Raw genomic sequence first — 22,406 nt, 5'->3', positions numbered from 1 at the left:
ACAAGAAAGTTAAATATATATATATATATATATATAGAAATAAAAACATTATATTTGACTGACGGGGGTTTTGGGGTCTGGGGGATGATAAACGCGAAGATACGTCGAAATTTTCCGGAAGTCGAATCATGGGGCCCATTACAGTAGGTAACTTACTTATGAAATCTACCTAATAAATGGAATAATGATATCAAAAATAGATTAAAAATTTTTTGTCGTATTCGCAAATAACACCGAAAAAATTGAATATTATCACTCTTATGAGACAAAATTAACAATGAAAAATTCATTCAAACTGCCAAGTTAGCCATATTTCCTAAGACCTAATACCATAATACGAGAGATAATGAAGAGAACTGTGAATATCACACAATATGGTGTTCAATATACTTTTAATCTAAACATTATTAAAGAAATTCAACACGGTTAATGCACTTTGATAGCTAAAATAAATGAATGCCAATTAATTAGTATAAAACCTATGTAAAATTACAATGACGTCATCATTTGTAAAAAAAGTGGAAAGTCAATCAAATACTACTCACGATCACTTCCAAACATTGAGTAACACTATTCTATTTATTTATTTATAAAACCAGAATATGAATGAATCTTGTATATTAATTTTGTAATATTTTAACCTATCTTGTCTACCTGCTTAAAAGTTTCTATAAAGCAAATAGCTACTTATTTTTACTAGAAAGAGAAAACCCTATGAAAATGTGCATGAATACTTCTGAGACGGCTAGATTAAACTTATAAAATATTTATGAAGAAATTTCAGTAGTCTTTAATACAAAAAAAAGTAGAGTAATAATATTGAAAGGTGATTTTCTTAAACCGACGAGATTTTATAAGATTACTATTTTGAACAATTACATCAGAAATCTTTTTGTATTATGAAATTTTACTACGTTTAAGATTTACATATTAGTACCTGTAAATATACATATTTCAAATCTCAATGAGAAATTTATTGTCCTTAAAAAAATTTATTCCTTAAAAATGCTAAAGTACAAAATTTAATTTCATATTAACAAATCACGATCAATAGTTTAAAAAATTATCAGTAATTCCGTTTACAAAAATTTTCCTGCTGATACTAAATTTTTACATATTACAAAATTATAATCACAAAAAAAATTTGTAAAAATAAATTTTACGTATGATGAATTCCCGATAGATAGGATGCCTAATTATAAAATATAGAATTTTAAAGCTAAATTTTTCAAAAGCAAACAAATTTATTATACTTATTTTTGTATATAAAATACGATATTTTTAGTAACACTGTTCAGTTTTTCGAAAAGTTTATACTTTTATACGAAAAATTATTTTTTTTAAAACCGGTTCATAGGATTTCAACAACAACAGAATTATTTTATTGTTATGAGAAAATAAATACATAATTTTACCTCATACCTTTAATAACTGTAGAAATCTTTCTGAAAATTAGTGAAAAATAATTCGTTTTTTACTACAAAGTGATTAAAATAATTGGCTGTCTTTTAGAAATATTGGAGTAATAATGAAATAAAGATGAGTTTCTCCAACAAAAGTCTAATTTATATTCTATAAAATCTAAGAAAACCTTCGTTTTGTGTGCCGAAATAACTCGAAATTACTTAAAGATTTCGGTGAATATCTTCCAATTAATTATTATTATTTGTACCGGAAATGTTTAAATTCTATTAGTTCCATATATTTTTTTATGTTCAGAAATCACCAAAAACATCGTATATCCACACTGCAATCATTTTGATTTATTTAATTGAAGAATTAATATCGTTCACTTTATTATTTTTGTAATACATTTTCTCAAATATTATACAAAATGTATTTAATTCATACCCGGAAATTTAGCAATAGAGTGAACCCGACAATGTATTACCTGGTTCACTTGCAAATAAAAAAATTTCTTAAGATACTAGTACAGCAGGTAAAGGATGGAATTAAACAAGTGATATATATATATATATATATATATATTTATATAAATGCTGAATAACATCTGCAGTTATTAAGATTTGTAAACTAAGTGATCGTAAAACATGAATTAATCGTGCTGAATTCAGTAGAATGGAGATCACATTGAAGAACTACTTTGAATTTACGTTAGTATTTTTTAATGAAGTTATAATTCATTTTGAGGTAAGAATTATGAAGTAAATCTTTATTGTTTCTAATTAAATATTTATCACATTTTATGTAAATTGAGATCAATAGTAAAAAATTGTTTCATTATTTTTTTTTTTTTATATAATGAAGATTTTTTTTCAGTTTAAAATTGTACGGTTTTAGGTCAATTTCATAAGAAAGCTTTCGGACAATTTCGACTTTCGGAAAATTTGATATATCTTCGCGTTTCACATCCACCAGACCCCAAAACCACGTTCAAACCAGTTCAAACGTTTACATATATATATATATATATATATATACTAGCTTTTACCAACGGCTTCGCTCGCGGTGAACCTTTAAACGAAATACACGAGCAATTATGTCATGTCGATCAGTGGCTTTTTGCCCGGGCATTAGCTCTTTAGTTACATCCTGCCACGAAGGATTACAGGTAAATTTACAAAGAGGTCAAGCCTGCCGTAAGTTCGTACATAAGCGAAAGCGGCTTGAGTGTATTCATGCAGATAACGGGGACTGTTCACAATAGTAGAAGGCAGAATAACCCTCTTGAATATGTCGTTAGGTTTAATATTATCATCTGCGCTAATCGCATCTTGTAGATGAAAGTAATTTTCAGCTCGTTATTTCGTCTGGTTTATAGAAATGTAACGAAGGCGGCGTTCGCTCTCTGCTTTAATATACATATCTACCAAGAATTGATGAAAGAGTTGCCTTGACCGCGAAATGGGATTGAAGTCGTGCTCTCGAAGCATCATGTGGTACGCATAAAAATCCATGCAGGAAACTTTTTTATTGGGAACTGGCTGTCTTGTTGTTGGATTATTGACTGGAATATTGAAATGATGTCCTGGCTCACCTTTACCGAAATTTAACGGGTACTGCAAAGCATCATAAAATTTATGAGTATTGGCTACGCGTTTCAGGGTATTATCATGCGCCCGTAACAATATGTCTCGTGGTGAGCACGGGTCACCAGTAACCAAAACAGCAACTTCATTGATCATCGGCGCACTATAACGCCTCTCATGTTCGCCACGTGGAGTCCGATCAGAATGAATGACCACTATGTAATTATCTGGAGGTCAATTTTCTATTGCACTTTTAAAGGTATTTACCAACAAATTGTGGCTGAATTTTCAATACTGTATCTCTTTCGACTCCTTCAATATACTGACAACGACGGTTTACTTCATTTTCTTCATCGCTCATAAAATACACCTGCAAAAATTTATGCTGTTCATTATGTGCTTGAAAAAGTGATCCAATTTGATGATATATCTGTCCTTGCACAGTAAAAGTTGGTGAAAATCCGTGCATTCTTATCAATTTATCTAATCCAAAGGATTAGATAAATTGATAAGCGGTTAAGGGGTGCGCCTCCCTGATTTAGTTTTAATGTGGACAAGTGAGTGGTAGGGACACTTAAGCGGGTGCTGTACGGCACCCTGCTTAACCGCTCACGCTAGTTAGGAGCTCATTAGGAGCATTTAGGATACGAAGTCGCAAATCTGTTTCTGAGGTACAGCGCCGTTTTTTGGCACGGACATTTGGTCTATGCTCTAGGGCGACCGAATGGGGTGGTGGCGGGAGAGATGCCAGCTAACCAAAAAAAAAAAAAATCCAAAGGATGTCATTTGGAAGCAAGAGTTATACTTTCTGATTTTACTTAAAAATTGCTTCGACTCATCTGTAACACTTAAATATAGAGTTTTCAAAGGCTCCTCTGGTTCACCAAGTAAAGGAAGCGAAACTTTACCACTGGAACAGCACGTTCCAGCAGTTTTATCTTTCCATTTCAAAGCATCGCAATGCTGACATTTTCTATTCATTGAGCCAATACCAATTAAAGAATGCTTATGGTATTCAAGTGAAGGATCATATTGAAATCCAGAATTATTAAATACAGACCAATTGTTACGCATGAAATTTCGACGGCGCACGATTTTCATTTCTGCATGAACGATTCTTCTCGCCTGCGATTGTTCTGGAATTTCTCTCGCTGTTATAGCTGCCGGCTGTTCAGCTTGTCTTTCTAAACGAATTTGTGTTTGAATTGGCATTTCAGCTGCTCTTAAGGCAGCTTGGTGTTCAGCTTGCTCATCTAATCTTTCTTGTCTCTGAGAAGTTGTTTCACCAGCCCTCAAAGCACATTGTTGTCTCGTTTGTTGTTGTCGTCTTAGTTCTGCGTGAACGGAAGATTCTTGAGTTCGAGCAACTTTTGCCGCCCGGGCCCGTTATGAATCCCTGTAAAAGTTAGATTTGCGCTTCCGAGGCATTTTCAAAAAAAAACAAAGTAAAAACTGAAAATAGCGTTAGTAGTAAAACAATAAACAAGCACCTAACCTCAAAAACTGGAAAAGTTTTAGTATTGCTTTGAAGTGACAGAAGAATAACAATAAATATAGAAGAATTCGAATTAGCAGAAGCACTATACTCAATTGAATAGTGACTTGACCGTCGGTATTACAGTGTTGGATTGGCAGTTTATTTCATTTACTTACTGGAACGCCAGATGGGGTTGAATTTGGTCAAATTTTTTGTCGGACGATCATACCTACCAATATAAATTTTTTACCCTCCCGAAAAAATATTGTTTTTTTTTTTTTTTTACTTATAAGTGTCTTATGTCCTTCGCAATACCTTTGAGAATATGTGTACGAAGTTTCATGATGATCGGTTGAGTAGTTTCTGCGTGAAAGTGTAACAAACTCACATTCACATTTATAATATTAGTACGGACAAATATATATATATATATATATTTCACTTTCTTGTAGACACGATAACAGCCGTAATTTTCCGCCACTCAATTTCAAACTGGTACATAAAATATAACAACCGAAAATCTCGTTCGAGTTCGTTAATGGGCAAAATTGGATGATGAGGGTGGAAATGGCAGCCTTTTTTTAAAAAAAGATGTTACTATAACTTTCCCATTAGGTAAAATATCGTTCTCGTTTTAAGTTCCTACCACTCCTTGGATGAGGGCATAAAACTTATCTAAGTAAAGTTTTTTTGTATTACATACCATTTTCCCAGGGGCTGAAAAAATGAAGTTTCGAAGAAAAAAGAATCATACCTCCCTTAATAGGCACAGTATCGTATCGGCTTAAAATGGTCGTTAGTCCTCTAAACATTACATAAAACATGTCTGTAACAATTTTTGATATGATCAACTCTTACAGCAAGAGATGACAAAAATGTTGCGGAAATTGTAAGAGGACAATTTATGACATCTATGATGTTGATGGCAACAATAGACCCTTTTTGACACACATTTGTAAACACATGCAACTGTGGTTGCATTTTTTTTTTTTTTTACTTTAACCAAGTGTTAACTAACGGCAGACTTAAAAAAGTATTTTTTTTAGTTCAGTATTGTGGCTTCGCAACAATTTTCTTTGAAAATACTGTTTATACTTTTGGGATACAGTTAATTCTTTTAAATTAAGAAGTTTATAATACTACCAAATTCTCACTTAAATTTCGCTCAAGAATTTGAGTGTGGTTTCATTTTATTGTAGGAACAGAAATCAAGGCGAATTATTACGCTGTCCGTAACTAGAAGACAGTCTCCATATATACGTTTTTATAGAAACTTATTTAATTATATTCATCCCTAGATCAGAAAAGACCCTGTGTACTTCTGTCTACTTTTGAATCATTTTGTACATAATAGTATGGAAGGGAACGCATCCGTGTCGGGAATATTTTATTCCTCTATTCATTGCAGAGCCAAGACCTAGAGGTCTTGAGATCTAGAGTCTTATCACTTGCTCCTGGGTATTTACTTTTATTGGACGTTATATATTTTATTCAATATGTTTTTAAGATGGGCGAAATTTGGGATAGCGTTCCGTTCCTTTTTTAGATGGTAAGCGTGAACATTACTCAGGTTATTTCTTGGAGAATTAGCAAAGTATTTACCTTCTTCATACGATTGGAATCCCCTTTAATCTGTTCGTTGAAGGCCTTTTGGTACTAGTACCTATAAATCTTGAAGAAATAAGCCTGGTAGAGTCCTAGCTTTGAAGAGGGTGCAATGCACTCCCTTAGCGTAGGGGGAGGCATATGACAGCTGGACACATTCTCTTACATAAACATCTTGATCTTCAAATTATTTATTCCAGCGAAAAATGTTCTTAACTGATGGACGCTGTCGAAATACATGCTGAATTTTTATTATGGACTCTGTCTTGTCAAATTGTAGAATGCAAAAAACTCCTGTTGCATAGACGCCTCGTTGTTTACGACTGAGTTTACTTTTGAGCTTTAAAATTTGAATTTGGCAGCCGATATTTTAAACTGTAGGACCTGCACTTTTAAATGAAGCAAGTTTCATTTACTGATAATGCTTGGTTGTACAGGTTTATAGTTTTGAAATGAGGTCATTCTTTCTGATACACAATATATATATATATATAGAATTTTTAAGGAAAATGAAACATCTTTAAAATTGCTTCATCTGATCTCTAGAAAATTCCTAATGGTGTTGTCTAAAATTTCCGATAACAATGAAAGAACTCATCTTTTAAATACAACAAAAGCAAACGCTTTTAACTATATGGAAATATTATTGAAAGAGCGCAATCTGTTGTTGAGTTTGCTCAAAATCTTTATATCTGAGTAACTTAAATTCAAAATGATAACTTTATAATATTTAATTTAAATGATTCACACAAATATCTATTTGAGATTTTCTTAAAATTATTTTAAGAGCTAATAGCTAGGGTACTTCGGAAATTTTGAAGTTTCATTTGCTTCTTTTACGATTACTGTAATAGTAGTCTGTTTAAACTAGTGAACAGAATTGACATTGTTTCGGGTAATGTTGTGGCCGAAATTGAAAAACTTTTCAAATCCTTGTTCGTAGTTAGACTTTTATCGTTTTTTATTCAATTACTTTTTGTTTCTGACAAACGATTTTTACTTGAACACCTTAACTAGCGATTATACAATTCTATTTATTGTTTTTATTTTTTGAAAAATGGATTTTCTTGTTCTTTTAATTTCAAAAATAATGAAGGAATCTTTTTAATATTCCTTCATTATTTACTTGTAATTTAGTATGTGCATTATATTATACAAACGTAATTTATATGTTTAAATGTGTAATTTTATTTTAATACGAAAATTGTTTTTGTATCACCTTTAAAACCTTTCCGAAAAATCTCATACTGACACCACATGACTTCCTTCTACACCTATTAAATTTCATACACGTATTTTTTTTTTTAAATAATAAGTGCATCAAATTTTATTTCCTTAATAACTTCTGATATTTTTCATTATTATTATTATAATTATTATTTTTTATTATTGAATTATTATGTATTGTAAATATTTTTTTTCAATCAGAGATTAATAATTATTAATAAGTAAATATATTTAAATTTAAAAAAGAAGGAGATGAAGTCAGATTTGAGCTGATGTGCCTTCCACTTGTAAGATCCAAATATTTCATTAATTAAACTTTTATTTGGCTATAATTCTGGAACCAATGAAAATGATTACCACATATGATACTACAGTAGTGCAGCATTATGATATTGCACTTATGATATTACTGCAGTTAAGAAAAAGTACAAAATTCAAACTTATTAGATTTTTGGCTTTTTAACACTTTTGGTCCAGTCGATTGCAGTCAAAAGGGTAGGTGCAGAAGTAGATGTTACAATAGTCTTAAATCCAAATGTTCAACATCCTACGGCTAATCGGTTTTGAATTATGAGAGATGCGTACGTACGTACGTATGTACAGACGTCACGCCGAAACTAGTCAAAATGCTTTCAGGGTTGGTCAAAATGGATATTTCCGTTGAAATTTGAAAAACCGAAATTTTTCGTGATCACAATATTTCCTTTACTTCGTACAAGGAAGTAAAATTTCTACTAATGTTTTAGTAATTTGTGGGAAGCCACATTTTATCACTAATATTTTTGTCATATTATGATCTTTTTGGTTCATTCTCTTATAACAAAATTAAACCCAATTTCTATTAATAGTCACCAAATCATATTTACCAATCATCAACACTTGCGAATTCTTCAGTTTCATCAGACCGCAATCTAAAAATTTTTTTTTTGTTTGGTTTACTGAAATTATTTCAGGAGAAAGGTTCAATGAATAACCGCATTATTTAACATAAATCAAGACAATTATGGTTAGAATTTTCTTGATAATTGTTACAATCCTTATTTTAAACTCATTACTATATCAAGACTATCATGGGATGGATTATGGCTATTATTTAGGCCACCATACATATAGCTAATATCAAAGAAAGAGTATATGATAGCTGATGACATTGATATCACTCAGATCGTAAGGTGTATGTAACCCTTGTTAAATTTATATATTAAAAAACTTTGTAAATTAAATGAAATTTAATTTTTCTGTCACTACTCACTAACTTATTTAGTTACAGATTTCGTTGGGGTCGTAAAAATCTCAGGCAACAGGAACTAGTAAGCAACAACTACGCTCTCACAATTATGAGAAAAGTTTTAAGGATAGATAGCTTTTCTCATATTCAAAGTCTTACCTCAATGGCATTCAAATCGAGATATCTCATCAACTGAGGTAAAGAATTTTCTGCATCATAAAACTGCCATCACGTCAATCCCCAACAAACGAGTCCACACCACTCAATTAATCAGTTTACTAAAAAACCTTTAAGAGAATGTTAATTGAATCGAATTAAAATAAAATAACCAATAAGAAAACACGTATAAGTGTCCTCTGATTGGTTTAACGGGCTGAGAAATGATATTTCAACTGTATCACTTTAAATGTAACAGTGTATGTACATATGATAATTATAAAATTTTGTATACACAATAAGATTATAGGTAGAAGTTAGATGCGATAAGTGACTAAATGTGCAATAAGTCATCATTATTTACACTTTAAATCCAATGGCTTCATAGCTATTCGGACCATTTGATACATCTTCTCCTGCCTCTCGTACAACACAAAAAAATCCTAGTCGCTATAGATTATACGTACAAGTGCGCAAGAATATATTTATATTAATACAAAGTTATTAATATTCGGGGCATTATGATTATTCTTATATTCTTATTGCATTGCTACTATTATACATTGTTATTGATTTATGATCACTATTATATATTATATTGATAAAAAAAAGTAAAATTACATGTACGTACTCAATTGTAATACAACAATATGCTTGGTTTATCTTTTACTATTGAATAATATTATTAATATTTATATTTATATTAGTCTTACATTTATGTACCTTATATTATTATATTATGTACCTTATTGATATTCTCATATTATTATACGAAAAAAGAACCTCTTTTTTGGCAGGCAGTATGTTCAGATTCATGTGTTTTCTTAATACTCTTGATAAATGTAAACATATCCCGTCATTTTCTTATCTCTTAATTTTTAGCAATGAACCAGCTGAGCTTAAGTATTATTAAACAATTAATAACTTATGATTTCACTTTACTTTAAAACGAGAATTAAATAACATTACTAATTTTATATCTGTTCTAGCTAGACAGTATGTATAACATATATTTTGTATTTAACCGAAGTAAGAAACTAGTATGATTTAATATACCGATTAATTAATTGAATGTAAATTTAAAAGTAAATAAAGGAAGTGTAAATTATCCAATGTTTATTTATCCGGCAATTACTTAGTGCATGCTATTACCACAACCAACGAATTGCTCCGAGGCTGGAATTGCTGTACACCCTATCAAAAGGTCAAACGCGTTGTTATGGGTGAAATTCCTAGAAGGACTAGATTTGGAACCCTGGGGAGGCCAACCAGGTGGTCTGGAAGAGGCTTGGTAGGTGCTTTCTAGGGGAAAAAGCGGGCTACATTGAAGCTTTTCCCGGTTGATGAGGAAGAATGGACGCGATTGGTTTTTGTGCATGACACACTACTGAAAAACTAAAATGAGCGGCTGGGAAGATCAGTATAAAGGAAAGCCCGGGCCCTGACGGAATCAAGGGATTTGTAGTCAGAGCAATGGTAGAGAAAGACTCGTGGAAGGTCTTACAGGCATAATGTGGCTTTTAGAGTGTGCAAATTTCCAAAGTGTTGGAAGAACAAAAGGCTCGCCCTAGTTCTAAAGACGAACGACGTCACACGGTATAGCATGGGATACAGACCGATCAGCTTACTCAACATAATGGTAAAGCTTTTCGAACGATTGATAGTGAAAAGGATATACGAGAAGATCGGAGTTAGAGGGGAATTTTCTCCAAACCAATTCGAGTTTGTAAGAGTGTGTTCTGCAACGAATGATATCAAGGCGGTACCAAGTGGGCAGAGATCTGTTCTGGGGGTTCCTGGCAGATGAAGAGGGTACCATTGGTTATTCTCCTTGCCATCAAGAACACTTTTGGAAGTGTGCCACGGACAGTGATAATGAGATCGCTAAGGACGTTGCAAATAAGTGAATATCTGGCAACATTGATTAATAATTACCTTCACGACAGATGGATGGAGGTGTAAATAGAGGGACTGGAGAGATTTCGTATGTTCAGGGGAATACCGCAGTGCTCAGTTTTGGGGCCACTTTTATGGAATGCGGCGTTCGACGGCCTCTTGAGGTAGAAGTTTCCAGGTGATGCTCGGGTGCTAGGGTAGCCGAAAACGTTGCCCTGCTGGTATGCGACATGAGTCTGGCCCCTGAGAAAACTGCCATGGTTACGAGATGGGGCAGAGAGAAAATCATCCGGGTTGACGGAGTGCAAAATACCTCTGAGTTCGGATACAAAGGTCACATCTCTAAAACGAACAGCTGAGGGAGACTACTAGTCGAGCCGAAGGGAATGGCAAATTTAAACAGACTACTGGCAACGAGGGGGGTCTAGTACAAGCAGAAGAATAACCCTCTCAGTGATTTCGTCCATTGTATTATATGCGGTCCCGGCATAGAAGGACGCATTCCTCAGTAAGAGAAATGCGAAAAAGCTATTGTCATTGTAAAGAAGAGCTTCCATCAGTATTGTGTCTACTTATCGCACGGTGTCGGGTGAAGCCGTGGAGGTTATTGCAGGTGTTCCGCCAATACATTTAATGGCAGAATAGCCAATTTTTATCTGACTCAATAAATGTCGGGGCAGGGAAGTTTATTGACTACTTGGTTATATTTAGGAGGAGAGGGTCTCCCCTGTGCGGATACTGTTCCATGGAGGATACACCAGGGTACAATATTTATAGATGTATGAGATGGGACGATCAAAGGCAATAACTAGGACTTGGGTAGCTGACTCTGTAAGGAACAGTCGAATTTATGCTTGAGAGACCTACAGAACGGAAATCAGTTTGTAAACTCATGGCAGTGATACTGAAGACGAAAGAAGACGAGAACAGAATATGGACGTATGATTAAGAGAGACGGGACCCAAGGCCATCATACCAGTTTGAAGAACACCAAGGAATTGGTAAAGAAAAAGACCGGAGAGCGACGGGATAAGGGACAGCTCCCTGCGGAGCCTCTATTCGTTCGTGTTTGCATGGATGGGCGGCGGTGATAAAGCACGGGGACTCCTAAACCCCTGAGCTCAAAGGCATCTCCCAGAACTGAGTAATGCGTAATTGCTGGGACGTTCCCGGAAGGGGAAAACTGGTGTGATAGGAGGAGGTTTAGTTGGTAGGGCGCAGGCACATATACGCACTCTTTAATAACATCTTGCGGAACCTATTAGCTAGTCTGACACTTTTCTCGTAAATGGGAATCTTCCGACTCATCGAAAACAAAAAAAAAAAAAACAACCACCAAAGTACACCATCGGGACCCACAATCTAAAATTCAGATCCGTATAAAATAACTGAATAAAACCATATACTGAATTACTTAAGATTGTTTATATTCTGATCTTCAAATATTAACATGGAATGAGCATCTTTCAAAACTTCATATTAGAGAAGTCATTCAAAAAATAAATTAAAATGTTTAATATTAATTAAATATTAATCTGTTAACCTAGAAGGATTCAACATTAATTGGTTAGTTAATAGCCATTAACTAACATTGTGATTTAAATTAGCTGCTTGAAAAAATTTTTATTACGGAGTGCATGCTTTTGATAATATTACTTCCGTACTTATAATTGCTTGTGTATTAAAAGGAAATTAAATCTAGTTTAAAATGTTTAACGTATGAAGGTTTTTAATGTTTTTGGTATGATGAGGCAATCTTTTTAATGTATTAATTTACTTCTTTTCTTTATTTAAAAATTGTAATTAAAATGGGCCCATTTATTAAATAAATTCATAGGCGATTCAGGACTACAAAATTTTAACTTATCTCAAAGTGTAAAAAAACATGAGTTGTGTAAAAAATAAGTCCCTATCACTCAGCCTATACCAAGTAAAATCTACAAAAATTAACAATATTAAATCATAAGATAAAAATTATTAAAATTGTAAATAAAGTATAACACGTGTGGCATTGACTAATATTTCAAATTTATGTAATTATTCATCAGGACTCATGTTGAATTATCTCTCAAATAAATCAACACAAGACAGTTTAGATGAATATAGAAGAGTACAGTAAACCACTATTCTCTTCTATATTACGTGTATAATTAATTTTGTTATTAATCGTTGTTCAGTCTACCACAAGATAACACAAATTTTGTGAACTGAGATTGTTTTCCTTTCCAAGTATTATTTAATATCTTGCATAACTTTCGGTACACTTCGATTCAATTAAATGCAACTGGGACAATACAGTAATCCAAAGAGACCTACTCAGTCAGCGATTTGTGTTATGAACACCATTCAATATTCTGACTTAACTTACGATGAAGTTATTTACTTTTAATTAATTCATTTGGTGAATATTGTTCCACGCTGATTTTCTTCCAAGCAATATCTTGGTAATCAAATTCGAAACAGTGTAAGTCTAGTTTTATTAAAATTGCATTTTAAAAACTGAAAATACTTTTATTATATATTTGACTATATTTGAATAAGTACAAAAAGTTTAAAAATTGACGCAAACTTATGGAAGAATGTTTACATCTCTTTTTCCATGTTTAATTGAGAAAAAATAGGTTATACAATGTAGCAGAGAATATTCATTTTCTCCAAATACATTAGATGTGACGGTAATGCTCAGACCTAGGATGCCTTCACAGAAAAGTGTAATATGGATACACCAGAATAGTTCTCCGTCAAGCGCATGTACGACAAGTTCCAAGATGCAGAGAATGTGACAGGTGCAGCGAAAAGTGGTAACACCAGAATAGTTAATCTTTAATTACTCAAGTGTTTAAAGATACCTACAGTATTAATGTTGTTCACGATTTGTTACCTGCAGACACTGGAAAACGTGTAGATTTATATCAGTGGTTCATGTCGTCTGTAATGCCAGATGGGGAAGAACTAAAGGGTGTCCATATAAAACGCAACCCATCAATCACTCACCCATGAAATTTCAAAAGTCAAGCTTACTCCCCTACTCGTTACTGAAATGGACTCGTCCAACATCTGAACATCGCGGCGACACAGTAGAACACTACCGATAGTAACAACAATGCAATCATAAAGTTCAGTGTATTGCTAGAGACAAGATGTTGTTTTCGCTAGATGAACGTGTTTTCATTGTTGAAACGTACTTTAGTACGAAATCAGTGGTTGCAGTACAAGATTTGTTTTGCCATAAGTACCCAGATAAATCAGCTCCTAACAAAACATCAGTATTAAGTTTAGTTGCAAATTTAGAGAGACTGGTTTTGTTAATAACAAGGAACACAAAAGATCTGCGAATACAGATACAGTCACTGAAATCAAAGACCGATTACTCACATAATCGCATTTTTAAATTACTGTTATGAATATTAACAATCTCCGTACTGGACTAATAACGTCTCTACCTTTTATACAGAAGTTTCATGGTTTGAATCCCAATGACGCTTGTCCCTTTTATATACTCTAAAAATTATATTTTCATTAATAATTATAATTAGGTAGTTAATAATTAAGGTAGTAAAATAGCAGGACACGATGTATGTTATGTAGTTGTGTTATAGCAGTTACGTATGTTGTGATATATGTTATAAGTTATGTGATGGTGGTTGGAAGAAGCCAAACGAAAGCGGTAATAGGTTGTGTAAATACACTAATGGAAATGTCTGCCGAGGTACTATGTCTGCCGTGTTCTCCTGACAGGAAAACAAGATATATATTATGGAATTACTTTAAAAAAATTTAGATATCAATAAAACTTAGTATGAAAAGGTTATATCTGGATAATTTTATAGATTTACAAAGCAAGTAAAACTATAATAACCAATTTTTTTGAGTTACTAAAAGCTAAGAAAGGAGAAAAAAAATCGTAATGCAGAATAAATGAGGATGGACAAGAATAAAATGAATGTACATACCAAATGAATACAGGAAACATTAAGGAACAGAACATTAGATCATTTGTTCTTTAAGTACAGTAAGTTTTGACAAAAAATAAACTATAGGTATTTTTATATTAAAATTATAATAAATTTTATTCTGAATTAATTCAGGTATAAAATTTTACAAATTAATATTGTTTGAGGAACGCTTAATTCAAGAAAATATTATATTTGTTTTCGTTTTTCCAATTTTCATAGAAAAATTTTAAAAGAAACTATTTGTAGAAAGTTACTCAAAACTGATTAATTAGTATGAAAAGCTATATCCAATATAACCTAAATAAAAAATACTACATCATTGTTTATTCGTAGAATAAGTGACCTATAAATCAATTCTTGGTCTTGTGCTTTGTTTTGTAAACCACAAAATGAGTTTGGCTAAAACCATATAATTAGCACAAGATGGACGTTAATCATGTAAGTTTGTATTAATCCATTTACCTTATTTTATTTGTACTTTTTTATGTATTTCATATGTATCGTTTGTGTTGTTCTCCATTGATTTAAATTTTAAGTTATACGTTTGTTTGATTTTTAAAAATTATATTTCAAAGTTTGAATGAAAACTTATGTTAGAAAAATTTAAATAACATTGTTTAATGTTATTTAGACAAAACGACAATTTTGTCTACACATCTCAAACAAATTAAATTATGATATATAGTTATCCCATTGCAATTAAGCTCAAGTAAAAAAATAAGCTAAATTTTTTAATATTAAAATATAATATTTTAAATTGATCCGGTATTCGGTCGCGTGACTTTTTCTGGGCTACAGTTTAGAACCATGATCAATAACTTCACCTTTTTGTATTCTAATATATCAACAATTTAAGCGTCAATCCATCAATGTCAATTGTCTTCCTTTTTTTATATTCCTTTCTTTAGATAAGGAGTTGGAAGGCCACTGAAAATGTATACCACTCTCTGAAATCTAATTAATAATTTTTAATGAAAAAATTGGAAATTAGTAAAGTTGTCTTTTATTATTATTATAATGTTAATTAATAATCACTTAAATTTTTGATTTTCTTTAAAGATATTTGTTGGACTATTTTCGAGAAATATATGCAATTATAATATAAATATGAGTTTTACACATTCGTTTGTGTAAATTAATTAAGAGGAAAAGAACGGCTCGTAATTTGAGATGTATTTTTTAACTTCTTATATTAAGTTCTCTTATATTTTTTTTGAAATTCTGTCATCATTGTGATGTTAGGGATGATTGAAGATTTTTGAACATTTTTTTTTATGAAAAAATGTAAAGTGTTTCAACGTTATTTGATGTAGGCATTGCTTAAAATTATATACTCGTGTTATACTAAAAATATTTATTTCCTATTTTTTTTAAATGATTGAGTCGGCAACTTTATTATTATTATTTTTTTTTTTGTTTTTCTTTCCGTAGGGGAGGAAAAAGCTTTGCAAGCCGCCGTCAGGCCCGCACTGACGGCAATGCTGGGCTCAAACCCGCTAAAAAACCTCCCCTCCTACCATGCAGGGGCCGGAACTAAGCCATATGGTATGTTCAGCCCCTGCATGATCACCCAGGCACTCTACTATCAGAAATCCGTGTGACCGGAAGGCGTTCCCGGGGAACGATCGACGAGCGACTACTCCGAGGAGCCCCCACCGCCCACCAACAAAAGGTGGCCTCCCTTGATCATCCGTCATCGAATTCCCAGTCCCATTGATTCTCATCTACTCAGCCTGCCGTCTCCTCTCTTCATTGGCCTTCTCTCGTATCATTGATGCGATCGTAGTCGAGACACACTCCCACTTGTTGCTATTCCTGAGCACCACCTCGATTATATTGTTGGCCCCCTTCACACATTGATCCTCGAGCACTACGCGGAAGTTGCGCCATCTAGGGCAAAAAAATACTACATGCTCTGCTGTATCCAGTCCCCCGCAATCGTGACAGCGACTTGTATGGCATCTGCCCATCCTGTACAGGTAGTCCCGAAAACATCCATGTCCAGACAGGAACTGGGTGAATTCATAGCCTGTGTTACCATGCTTTCGCTCCACCGAGTTCCTGACGTCTCTTATGAGCCCATTAAGGAGATTCGGACAAAGGAAGGTCCACCTTCCTTTGTCCGAATCTCGCCATCTGTCACGCCAAGCCATGTAGACACCGTCAAGTGCCTCCTTTCTGTCCCCTCCATTCACTATAGAAACTCTCATTTGCGCTTGTAAGTCTGTGGGCGGTACTCCAGTTATAAACGAAGCCGCCTCGGCGCTGATCCTACGATACCCTGCGATGACACGTATGTTCAGCCTACGTTGTTGCATAACCAAACGCCTCACGTTCCTGGCCCTCGACAACGCTCCCAGCCATACAGTAACTCCATATAACACCACCGAAGAGTACACACTGGCCAACAGTTTCCTCTTACTCGTTTGAGGACCGCCCTTATTTCTCATCATGTTGTTCAGCGCCTTCACCACATTTTCGCCATTTCTCGCCGCCTCCTCAACTTGAATAGTAAAGGATCGGTTCTTGTCCAGCCACACGCCTAAATACTTTGCGGCTGGACTAGGTTGGACTATCGTGTGTCCCACTCTAAAACGCAATGGATGCAGTCTGCGTCTTCCAGCCATAACAACCACTTTCACTTTGTCTTCAGCAAGCCGTAGACCATGAGCTATTAGTCACCTCTTAACCATGTCAGCCGCTTCTTCACCGGCCACCATCAGTTCTTCTTCCGTTTTGCGCACACTCAGAAGTGCCAAATCATCAGCAAACGCCACCGGGGTGACGCCCGCCAGGTAGCGCTGCCTTAGAACGTTATCCAAAGCAATGCTCCACAAGGCCGGATCCAACACCGAACCCTGAGGGACACCCTTTTCCACCGGAAATTTAGTTTCACCACCTTCCGACCTGCCCAACACAAACAACACAAATCTGTCCTTAAAATATTCGTGCAAAACCCTTCGCAGGTATGCCGGAATTCGTCTTGCTTCTAGTTCACTTATAAATATAACTTCCCATGGCAGCTCATTAAACGCATTGCGTATATCTAACAGCATGACCGCTCCTATCTCTCTCGTCCTCCGTATGCCCTGCGTAGCTGATCGAATAATATTCATCATTCGTCTGATCGCATCAATCGCCGAGCATCCGGGCCGAAAATCAAATTGGTCCTCATGAAGTTGCCCTGCCATCTCTACGCCGTCGTTTAGTCTTCGAAGAACAAGTCTTTCATATAACTTCGCGAAGTAATTCAATAAACAAAGTGATCGAAACGATATTTGTGCCCTCGTAGGATCAGCAGTCTTCCTTAGCATCACTAACCTTGCACCTCGCCACCATTCAGGTATCCATTCCATCTCCAATATCATATTCAGTGCACGCAATACCACACCAGGCACCGTCTCGGCCACAATTTTTACGACCTCCGGGGGGATTCCATCTGGCCCAGGACTCTTACCGCCTTTAATCAACTTAGTCGCCTCACTCAGGTCTTTCAGCGAGAATGGAACCATTGATTCCACCACAATCTCCTCCCTTTGAAAGTCCATCCCTTTCGGAAACAGTTCATCAATGCCTTTCCTCAGCTCATCATCGGTGAGAAGTGGCAACCGTCTTCCAAACTTTTTTGTGACGATACGATAGGCGTGACCCCACGGATCAATTTCCACAGCATCACACAATTGCTGCCACTTGCATTTTTTGGACGCAGCAATTGCTCCACAAAAGTTCCGTCTAGCAAGCCTTGCGATTTTTATCTGTGGAGGTACATAAAAGGCAGCGTGTATATATACCACCAACTCTTCAAGGTATGTGAAATCGAATTATTACAGCAGTGAATTCAATAACAAAGGACCAGTTAATTCATGGGTGGCAAGAAATGGATTATCGATTCGACATTTGTCGAATAACAAATGGTGCTCATGTTGGATGCATAAAATAAAACTTTGAACTTTCTTATATTCAGTGATGTATCAATGAATCTCTATTTTCCGTCATTAGAAATAAATTTTTAAAATCTGTTACATTTTGAATAATCCTTACATGTGTACAATTGAAAAAACTAAATGAATTAAAGAAACAAGCAAATGTTTGTAAACTATTGTAAATGCGTATTATTTTTCATTTGAAATTAAAAACGTATTTATTACATTAAACTGTATTTTCATTTGTCAATCACTAAGATGATCTGAGAAATATAATTTTATTTTTTAATTCCTTTTGTCTGAGAGATTGTGATAAACAATTTTAATAGAATCACGTATAATAAATATTATTACTCTTTTTTATTAAATAATTATAGTAATTAAATATGTTTTTTCACGTTGAATAAAGAAAAATTTGAAAACAAAATACTGGTATACCACAGAAAAATTTTGATATTGATTATTTCTTTACTTAAACATTTTGAACAATAATCAAGTAACCAAATAATAGGAAATCATACAAAATTCTTTCATTTATTATAATCATAAATATAAGAATTTTGAATTTATTATAAAATATTCTATAGAAATGGAATATATTTTTGAATAGCTGTTTCTACAATAACAATTTTTTCATAACATTATCAAGACATTTTATAAAGTGAATTTTGCTTTTTTTTATCAGCTAAATTAGATTTTTACCGTCACGTGCTTCTGAATCATTCATTTTGAGCAACGTGTTATCCTTAATACTACGTTGTTTACATATTTGGTCTGGAAAGTGGGATAAATGTAATACTATAAGAAAAATAAATTAACTTTATTTTCAGAACCTTATTTCAGATATTTAAAAATTTAAACACGAAAACTACATAACTTTTCAGAAAATTGTTATATAAAAATAAATTATTCAATATATAAATTTATTTTATATTCTAGGAAGAAAACATATTAATTTTCACTATTCTTATATAAATAATGGAAATGTAGGTTACATTTTCCAAGTTCAAAAAAAAATGTATATAACAGGAAATATTGTCCAGCATAAAAAACCCTTTTCGTTGTAGACCTCTGTGCAAGGAAGTATTCTGGATAAGATTATAGATAAGTACTTCCCTTCTTTTCTAACCCGGATTTCGATCTCCCGACTAAACCATTCACTTACATACATAGCCAAAAGTATATGCTCCTGGAAGGAAAAATATTTTTTAAATATTAATGAGGTGTAGGTTACGTGAAAAATAGAAATGATTTTATATTATGTAATGGATAATGCAATATTTCTAGGTTTTTATGTTGCAACAGAAATTATACATTTTACAAAAAAAGGAAATAGGAGAAAAGCAATTAAACAATTGCTAATTAACTGTTCACCAAATATAACATTTTTACAGTATAATAAAACAAGTATTTTTTACAGGATATTCGGGAAAAATAGTGAAAAATTTATCACGTGAAAGCTAAATCAGAGACAAAGGTTTTAGAATGAAAAGGTAAATATGCTCAAATAGACGATCACCACCTAAAATTCTATTAATTACAAGTACCGTTGCAATGTTCATACTAAAAACCTTACCCTAAATACAATGCAATACACAGTTAAAAATAATAATTAGAAATAAAATAATGAAATTTAATTAAAAATTGTTAACAAATACATAAAAATTCAACTGCCAACAAGTTTGTTATTGAAACATTTACCCTATCGTTTCTTCTGACAATCCTACAATCGAAATATAAAAAAAAAATCAATGAATCAATTGTGCTAAAATAAATGTGTCTACTCGTATATATATATATATGTCTTTATTTTGTATAGGCAGACGATGAGGCTCAGAAATAATTATAATATTAATGGGAGAACACTTTGAACCTTTGAACCGCCGAAAGGTGGAGGTCGATTTCATCGGTGCTAAGTAGGAGATAAAAATATTTCCACCTTAAAATTAAGAAAAATTGCAGATTTACTCAATACGACAATGGTGGCATGTGAAAAATGTTTCACATGTTTAAAATACGACAAGGCTCCACTTCTTATATTTTCAGCAACATTTTTCCCATCCCTTACCGTAAGGGTTAGTCATATAAAAAGTTGTTTCAGACAAAAGTTTTACGTAATGTTTAGAGGACTGACGACCACCGATTCGGTACTTAGTCTATTAAGGGAGGTATGATTTTTACTTCTATTCAAAATCCCATTTTTTCCACCCTCTGGGCCAATGGTTGGTGATATCAAAAAAACTTTCTTACATATGTTTAGGCCCTTATCCAAAGAATAGTAGGAACTTCAAACGAATTCGATATTTTACTTAATAACAAATTTATAGCGGTATTTGTTTTTCGAAAAAGTCCTCCCAATCCCACCTTCATGGTCCGATTTTGGCCGTTAACGAACGCGACCGAGATTTCGGGACGAGTTATTTTTAAGGAACAATTTGAAAACGATTGGCGAAAAATTACGGCAGTTATCGTGTCCACAAAAAGTTAAATATATGTCTATATAGATATAGATGTACATATAAACTTTTCACTTGACGGTGGTTTTTGAATCTGGGGGATGTGTAACGCGAAGATATGTCGAAATTTTCCGGAAGTCAAATCATGGTATCCCTTACAATAGGTAGCTTTCTTATGAAATCTACCTAATTCAGGCTGTGATAGTTTTTGAAATTTGATGGATTATCACATTTCATACCCTAGATTTTAAGATTTTCAGAATGATAAAAATAAACAAAAATTGATGAGGTGACATCGTATTGAAAGTAACGTATATTCGTGTTATGTATTACTAAAATCTATAAATTAAATAGTATATAATACTTAAAAAAATAATAATTGAAAATAATTTTTCCTTTTTTTTTAATTTTTGTGTAAGGTAAAGAATAAAGCTTTAATGGAAAATTTATGGATAAAAATTACCTGAAGTACATACGTTGCAAATCTTTTTAAAGGATTTCTTTAATCCTTAATTGTTTTATAATTTTTGTATTACACAGATCCGATAAAATAAATTTATATTATTTACCATAATGTTTTATCTCGTTTTAAATGTATTTGCAAATATACTTCTTTTGTTTTGGAGAAAAGAAAATCTTAATGTTGTTTTTACGTAAATTTTTTAAGTAAAGAAGAAAGTTGAAAAGGATAAAGTGTTTCCATTAACTTCACTTTTATTTGAACATTTACGTTAATGCGGTGCCTTATACTTAACATTCATGACTATTACTACTGCTATTAGGTGGCGTTAAGGCACTAGACAATGAAACAGTTTTCGTTTAATCAAGGAGCCATTAAAAAGGGGAGAGTACTTAAATAGCTTTCCATATTAAATTGAGTGGCTTCTTTTGCAGGATGTTTTACAGCGTTTATTTTATAGGATAATATTAATTTTGCAGTAGTAAAACGGAGTTTTAAAGAAAATTTAATAAAAATGAAACCTAGACAAAAAAGATTCATTTTCTACCAATTTATCTCAGTAAAACTGATTTTGCAATTTTTGCTAAAACGTATAAAATTTGAGTTAACTTTACAATGTAGTTTTGTTTAAAAATAATCTTGTTAAATTTACCATAATAAATAAATTTCTTCAAATTTCTATTTGTTACATAATATTAATTTTTTCTGATGAAAGAATTATATAATATTTAAATATTAAAAATGATTTCATCATTGAGCTAATACGTAGAAACTATACTGTTATTCCTATTTATACATATATATATATATATATATATACATACATATATATATATATATATATATATATATATATATATACATACATATATATATATATATATATATATATATGCACGAGTAAATTAAATAATTCAGAAAATTATCCAAACTAATAGAAACTTTTCTAATACGGTTCATTAAGTCAACAAACAAACAAACAAACAAAAAAGAAAAGCAGAAGCCTCGACGTTTCATCCCAGATGTAGGAAT

Source organism: Lycorma delicatula, chromosome 1, assembly GCF_047948215.1.
Source record: "Lycorma delicatula isolate Av1 chromosome 1, ASM4794821v1, whole genome shotgun sequence".
Lineage (NCBI taxonomy): Eukaryota > Metazoa > Arthropoda > Insecta > Hemiptera > Fulgoridae > Lycorma > Lycorma delicatula.
This window is presented reverse-complemented; position numbering follows the sequence as displayed.